General features: G+C 37.4%; 1 pseudogene; it reads left to right on the forward strand.

Moving 5' to 3' along the window:
• The first annotated feature begins 512 nt into the window (after positions 1-512).
• LOC117024633 (vesicle-associated membrane protein-associated protein B/C-like) lies at positions 513-8,112 on the forward strand (annotated as a pseudogene).
• The last annotated feature ends 247 nt before the right edge of the window (positions 8,113-8,359 follow it).

Here is an 8,359-nt window from a genome sequence, read left to right on the forward strand (position 1 = left end):
AATGGCCCCCAAAGCCATACTCCAGGTCTGAGCCACTGGACGACTGCATCTCCTTCCATGATCAGGAATCTGCCTAACTGGAAAGTTTCACCAGTAGCTGCTGGAACTCAAAACAGTTCAGCACTCTGCAGGCAAGAAGCAGGAATTGACTATTATAGCAATCAGAACCATCCACACCAGCAAATGTAGTATCCCATACCTGTGACAGCCATGAAGCTAATGAGTATACATTGCAACTGCTTCTAATATTATCCCAGGAAAAAGAATTCCACCCAGATCTTATTTGCCAGTGAAAACCAAAAAAGGTAGTTAAATCTTTGTCTCCCTTCTGACATCCAAATTTGGAGTCCATCTGATAGATAGATCCCAGCTCCCTTCTAGCCACCTTGCTGGCTGCAGTGGGGTTTTAGAAAATGTGGCTTTTAGCTTGCCAGTCTCTGGGGAGGAGGCTTTTCCATTACAAGGAGGTTGGGGTGGTTGGTTAGCACATTTTCACCATAGACACTATCATAATGTTTGCACTGGGCCTTAAAGGACAAATCGGAATGTTCCAGGGGGGGAAATTGGAAGGAGATCTTAGGTAAAGGAAGAAAAAGTTTGCAACAGTAAAAAAGGAAACAAAAAAAATTGGAGATTACTCTCGAGAAGCATAAACAGATTGGGTGACTGAAAATGTTCGGGTGGGTGGGGAATGAAAAGATTTGAGTACTATGTTGTCGCGTCCAGGGCAACACAGGCAGTGAGGGACCAAGAAGGGGCATTGTTAGGTTAAGTTTAAGAAAGAAAGAAACAGAGACTTAATGCAGTTACGTCACAGAGGGCCAAGGGTCTCACAGTCTTTGAAGGACTGGAGCCCCGAATCGGGCCGACTGGTGGCTTTTATTGATCATACAAGGAAGTAACATTGTTTTTTCCACGGTCTGTGAGTCTCATACATCATACAAGAAAATTGATTCAAACCAATCACCCTTGCCTGCAAACAGCTGGAACAGAAAGTCCCATGATGTCTTAACAATAATGGTATGTGCCTCCTTAGGGACAGGTTTTCTGTATAGCAACTTAATTATAGGGTAAAGAAGGAGAGCTGATGTTATCGTCTCATTGACTCATTTCCCTAGCTGGTTATGGGAAGGAGTTTAGCCACATAGGCAGAAGCTCTCCTTAGCTAGGGGAAGGTGGCGGCTGTCCCCTCCTCTATCGACCCTGTGAATTCTCCTGGTGATCCCCACACAGTTCCACCTGGTTTGGGTTGTTTCTCACACAGAAATCTTACCCGTCATTCGCTGGCAAACCATCTTTTGGGGACCAGGCAGAGACACCTGAGGTGCAAGCACAAGGATGAAACAAAGTCCCAGAACGGCACAGTCTCACAGACTCTTCTTTCCTTATGAAAAGGCACGAGGGGACAGTCGGCTAGGCTGCTGTGTGACAACACCATTATATAGTAACTGGGTTTTGCTTTAGGGGAAATGGGGATCTTATAAAAGTCTTTAATCTTTAAAACAAACAAAAAAGTGCTGAATTCTACTTTAAAAAGAAAATTCATGCAGTACTAAAGATCAAAGGAATTTTAGTGGTTTTCAATGTTCTTCGTACAAGGATCTTGATGTACTCATGCATATTTGAGCTCTCCAGCATGAAATTCAGGCTTTGTGGAGAAAGAATGTCAATCATATGTTTGTACCTGGCCTGAATGTCATACGACAGATATAATTTTAAAAACATCATCAACAACAATAAAAGCCTAAAAACTGAATGTAGGTTTTACCCAATATAATGTGTGTGTGTGTGTGTGTGTGCGCGCGCGCGCACGCACACTCTGTAGTAAATGAGCTCAGAAAAACAGAATCATAAACCAGTTAGAAAAAGTCCTTAGGAAAACAAATTTGGGGATTATTGAGTTAAACATATTCTCATGGTTTACTGAAAAATGCTCAGATTTTATAAACTAATGTGCACTTTGAATCTTCATGTCGATGACATTATGCATTGTTTTTCATAATTATTTGACAAGAGAAGTATACTTTCTTACAGCATTTGGGAGGATTAGTGTTTCATGGAACAGATTTTAGATATACTGACTTAAAGTCACTGAATTTATCAATTATTCCATACTCCTTTGGAAATAATATGTTTGAATAATTTGGGTTATGTCAACATTTAGTTTATCTTTGGATATGTGTATTCATTTTTAATGTGCTTCCCTTGAGCATTTACAAAACTAGGCAGTTCTTAATTTAACTTGGCAGCTGGGACAGAAAGATAGCATGCACAAATATGTTTATAGATTATTTTTAAAAACATCTTTTATCCATTTTCTTTACACCTCCCCACATAATAAACATCTTTTTCTAAGAAATGAAAATCTTGTAATATTTGCAGCGTTTATTCTCTTTTCTTATGCTTACCTACTAGGATTTTAAAAAAATAAAAAGTGCTGTAAAGGGCCGAGAGCTAGGAAATTGGACAAATGGAACAAAAACTTTCAAAACCCATAGGTGGAATTTGATCCTAATTATTTCGAATTATTCAGAATACTAATTTAAATATGTATGGAAATGAGGGAGAGTTGATATTTCAGCAAATGTCAAAACAAAAACTGCTAACATGAAGTTGAGAAAGATAAACAAGTAAGGAAGACATTATTCAAGGTTATTGCAATAGGGTGAAGCGGCCAGAATTCAAACTGAGCTAAACTTGACTTGAAACATAGGGCTGCAGATCTTTTAAGAGCTAGGTTGGGAAGATCATAGGGCATTCTTTTTGATAACTGGCTTTACTAGAGGAAAAATAAACATTATCTTATTTTCATCATAGGAGGTAGTTTTACAACTTGGAGCCAAGTCATTCTGACAAAGTTAGGCTCCTGTCTTCCCACAGAAACTGGGAGAGAGGGGTTCTATCTTCCGTGATGATTGCATTTCAAAGGGATGACTCCCAGGTCCTTGAGAAAGACATTGGCAGGTTGTAAAACTTACAAAGGAAGCCTTTAAAAAGATTTACATCTAAAGAGGCAGTGAAAGGATTTACAATTAAATGCTTTCTAAAGTAAATGTTCTAAGAAAAAAAGAGGTCAGGGCTCTGTAGTCAGGAAGAAGCCTGTCTAAAGTTTCATCAAGCTGAGGGGAAGATTAGGCACAAAATATAACCAGAGATGGAGAGTGTGAAATTTTCTGGCCATTTTCACAATACTAAGTTTTAAACGTACACATCGCCAGATACACAGATCAGTAGAAGAACATCTCTTCTTAGGAACTGGACAAAACCAATATTTTTACTCTGTCTCTGTTTCCAAAGGAGTCTGTTCACTAAAAAGGAGAGCAGCAAGGGACATGCTTTTATGCCTCTCCTCTGAAATTGCTCTCTGAAAAAAAAAATTTTTAAATGTAAGAACCATCATAATCCTAAAATTCCTACTGCAAAGGAAAAATAGCTACACACTAATATTTAACACTTAATTTTAAGTTATGTGATTATTCACAGTAGAAAATATATATAAAATGGATTTTTCTTCCTTTGTATTATTTACTCTGGTTTCCTAATTTCCCCATGCCTAATTAGCTAACACTTACAAATGAGGGCACATTTCATGGCTCGTCATATCTCCTTTATTGGTACTTCGCAGCATAAATACTTTTGGAGATGTCAGGGTTATCTCATATGTGCTCATGTATAAATCTGATCAGCCATCTTTTGACTTTTTTTACACAACTTCTGCCATTGAGTTTACTTTTCCACCTAGGCTGTGTTTCACTGCACCCTCAAGGCGGTTCAACTGCTGGATGCGGGTACTATTTTACGCAGGTACTGTGGTCTTAACCAGGACTCTTAAAAATGCATTGATGTTCTCAAGATGATGTTTGTGATGAACTGGTACTTCTTATTTTCTTCTTTTTGCATAAAGTTATTTTATGCCGCATGTACTCTTACATATAACAGAGTGTTGAGTTAACATTTTCCCATATTTATGAGTTGTTCTTCTCAATAGGACTCACAGGGAAGTCCATGACGGAAGGGATATTATATTGATTGCATGGATATTATATCGATTGCATTTCTTAGCATTCTTCTCCGTCCTTGAGGCTTTAGGAGTGTGTTATGCTTGTCACATCCGGTTCCCTCTTCTTTCAGGATTTCTTTCCAAGAATCTCATTAGATACTTATGCACACAGATTTCTGGCTGAACAACCCCACACATTTTCTTGACTATACTCAGATACATCTAATTTCCAGGTTAGGTTTAATCTGGTATCTATAATATTTGATTTTTGGAGTATAGATTATTTTGCTTGCTCGTTTTTTTTTTTCCTCTTAAGTTCCATTAATTCAAGTGTGTCCAATTACGGTCCCCAAAATGTAATCATTTTAAGTAGGCATGTAAGTTTCAGTTCTACTTTACATAAATATTAAACACAATTTTCAGAAATATTTAGAACATTGATATATTTTACAAGTTACAAGAAAGTCATGGCCCACATACTACTCACCTGCATTTGCAAACTCCTGTTTTGCTATTTCTTTCAAGAAAATGCTATCTTGTGTCAGTCTAGGCATTTAGTTACACTAGTGAACAAAATAGACTACAATTCTTGTCCCCATGAAGAATATCATATGAAAAAATAAAAGATTAAGAATTTGTCTTCCACATACGAGTATGTGCCAAATATTCTCTATTGTTTCTTTTGGCCTTATCGTGTTCATAAATGTTTTTATGAACACAATAAAATTTTCATTTCCTTATAATTAACTGTGACAGCCTCTTTACTTAAATGTTGGTTCTTTTCACAGAAACTGTCACTTAATTTTTGAAAAAAAATAAAATTTTTCTTTTTTTCTTAAATGGAAATTCATGGTAAGGAGACAAGACAATGGAAAAGATTTCAAATGTAAGAATCCATGCTCCACCACAAAAAAACTGTGTTCTTGATTACTGTGACTCTGTTTCCTCATCTGTAAAATGCAGCTAGTGATAATTTCTTGAAAGGGTTGTTACAAGAATCAAGGAGCATAATAATTATGATCATGGCTGCTAATATGCCTGGGACTTAGCACTTAATAACACTGATTGTATTCCCTTGTTACTCTGACTCTCAAAAATTAAGTCTGGCTATTTGTGAATCAAAATTGTGTCAAACTTAAGAAAACTAGTAAAATTTAAATAAAAATGGCCCTACCAAATTTAAATCCTGTCTTTTTCAACCCCCTTCATACTTAAATTTTGAACAAAACCCCTATCACCTTATGTCTTGTGTTATACTTCTTACCTTCTTATCTCATGGCTCCTACTATAGTAGGAAATCCTTGATGGTCATAAATATACCAGAGTCATCTCTATGTTCTAAAGAGAGCCCTCGGAAAGGGGTTTGCCCAAAGTACATTCTTAAAAAGTAATTTCTGTGTTTTTAATTTGTGGATGTAGCCCTCTAAGTTCACATAGTTTTCCCCCGGTACTATACTGTTAAAATAATAAAAGTATGCCTTTTATATAGTTTATCTGAAAAAATTGATGACATTTACCTTTAAAAGATATTCTCAAGTTCTGTTTTTCTCAATTTAGCTTTTAATTTTCAATATTTCCAAATGCACACAAACATAAATTTCATTTCTTTCTGTATACCCAGGAGTCTCTTAAATATATTGCTTCTGTTGTAAGGGACAACCAAGATAAATTATATTACATTATTATGCATGACAGAGCAACAGAGCACCGTTGGGCCCAATGCATTCAACTTCTACATGTCTTTTATGAGGTTTCCCACATAGAAGCAGGAGATTTAAATACTCAGAAAGAGTTATGTATCCCAACTATATAAATTCTCTTTTTATAAGTGGAACACAGGCTTTGCCACATGCAGCCTCATCAACTATGTGTCTCAGGGGTAAATAAATCACCAAGGAGATCAAGTTGTAAAGATTTTCACTTCACTAAGTAATAGCACTCATAGGGAAGAAATTCTAAAAAGTTTCCAAATATGCCAGATGCATATGAAAACATTTAGGAGAAATCACAACCAGAGACTCCCTTAAGCGTCATTTTACTTCAGTTTAGCCAAACAGAAACCTTTCTCTGAAAAACAGGCAGTCAGATCAGAAAGCTGTGAGTAGTTGGATGCTATTCTCACCCTCCTTCTGACTTAGGTCATTTCAGCAAGTTCTTTAATGATTCTATGCTCTTTTTATCCCTTCCAGAAAACCAGGATTGAAAATTGGGTGTCTTCCATTAAACGGACAGAAAAACAGTGAAGACAGAAGTAGGTTTCAGTTTCCTGTGAAAAACGTCACTGACTGATAATAACATGAACAGTATGTAAATTTAGATCTCTTGGGCTGTCATCTAAAAGACTGAGAAATGCAATACTTTGGACGCAAGAGGCTGAAAATACATTAGGAAAGGTATGATTACTAAAACTGGCATAGTTGATTGTCTTAAAGTTTTTATTAATTTCATTCCTTTTCATATATTGACCACACCTATCCTGCCTTCCAACAATGGCAAGAACAACAAAGGTTTAGGGAAAATTATTCTTTAAAGAAAAGGATAATGGATGGTTTAAAATAATTAGATTTGTTAGTCTGATCATGATGTTTCACCACAACTGAGCCTTATACCAGGGTATAAGAAAGAGAGAAGAAAGTATTTTTCAGTTTAGAGAAAACTGGGAACCAGGGCACACAGGCTATGATGTCAGTGCTGAGAAAGTTCTCTTGCTTGAGATGCTGCTGCGCTTACAGGAAAGCCACAAAAACATGACTGAGAATTAGGAGAAGTAACTAATATTTATATATTGACCTCATCATGTTCTTTAATTCTGGTTACCTATGAGGCAGGTCTCATTGTTACTCTAATTTTGCAGATGAGGAGATGGAGGCTCAGAAAAGTTAAAAGAAATTGTCGAAGTTCAATACCAATTATTTTTATATTTAAAACTTGGTTCTCTTAATAGCACAGTCCAAGTTGTTCCTAACTGTCCAGTAACATTGCTTTTTAAAAGTCACTGAGTACATAAAGATATAGCTCTAAGTGAATAGTTTAGAAAATATAAAATGCATACTAGAAGTAGTGATTGGCTCTTTTGTGAAAGGATGAGACAGTCTATCCAAATTCAACATAATATCAAAGATGCATATTTTAAAAATGAACTGATGAAAAAGTAGAGAAACCCCTCACCCTTAGCCCCTGCACCTTGTAGGCAGATCCCCTGCCTGCACCCCTCAGTGACTGCTGGCAGCTCCCTACCCCCTTTTCTGAATTTAAAGGGGGCACAGCATTATTGCCTCCCCCAGTGGGTGACCTCTCAGGGATCTCTCTGCCAGAGGTGCCCAGCTGCTGAGAAACAGGGCAAAAGCAGAGCAGGTCTTGAGTCTCAAGCTGCAGCACCAGATCAAATTCTGAGGTCCATTCACCGACATTGTCGCCACCAGCCTAAAGCTTGGCAACACAACAGACCCAAATGTGCGTTTTCAAGTGAAGACCGGGGCGCAATGTGGCTACTGTGTGAGGCCAAACCGTGGGAACAGTGATGCAGGGGCAGCAATGAACATATCTGTGATATTACAGCCCTTTCATTATCCCAGTAAGAAAAGTAAACACAAGTTTATGGTTCAGTCTATGTTTGCTCCAATAGACACTTCTGATGCTGAAACAATATGAAAGGAGGCAAAACTGGAAAACCTTATGGATTCAAAACTTAGATGTGTGTTTGAATTGTCAGCAGAAATGATGAACCACATGATGTAGAAATAAATAAAAGTATATCCACAACTGCGTCGGAGACAGAAACACCAATGGTGTCTAAATCTCTTGAGTTCTTCTTTGGATGACACTAAAATTAAGGTTATGAAACAATGTAAGAAGCTGCAAGGTGAAGTTCAGAGGCTACTGGAGGAGAACAAACAATTTAAGGAAGAAGATGGACTTGGGATGAAGAAGACAGAGCAGAGCAACAGCTGTTCCTGCCTTAGCCATGGCTGGGGGGAGGGCCTCAGCACGTGGCTACCGCGCTGCAGGGTTTGTTCTTCTGTATGTTCAGTTTAATCTTAGGGAAGATCTCATTGCAGAGGCAGTGTGCGAAGGATGGTCAACTGGATTGTTGGATCCTCCATAAAAATTAAGACCCCATATAATGGGATTTAAATTATCATAACCATGTATAAAAAGAAATTGATATACAATGCTATCTCACAGGTCTTAACCTTTAAATTACCCCTCCCTGTGCATGTACTCGGACACCCACGCAGACACATGCACACACACACACACACACATCTAACTATCTTTTGGAAAGTTAAAAGTGTATATATACTAAATGATTGGGGTTAAAGAATGGTCTTTATTAATAACAAGGGAAACCATGATTAA

Source organism: Rhinolophus ferrumequinum, chromosome 7 (assembly GCF_004115265.2).
Source record: "Rhinolophus ferrumequinum isolate MPI-CBG mRhiFer1 chromosome 7, mRhiFer1_v1.p, whole genome shotgun sequence".
In the NCBI taxonomy this organism is placed as follows: Eukaryota; Metazoa; Chordata; class Mammalia; order Chiroptera; family Rhinolophidae; genus Rhinolophus; species Rhinolophus ferrumequinum.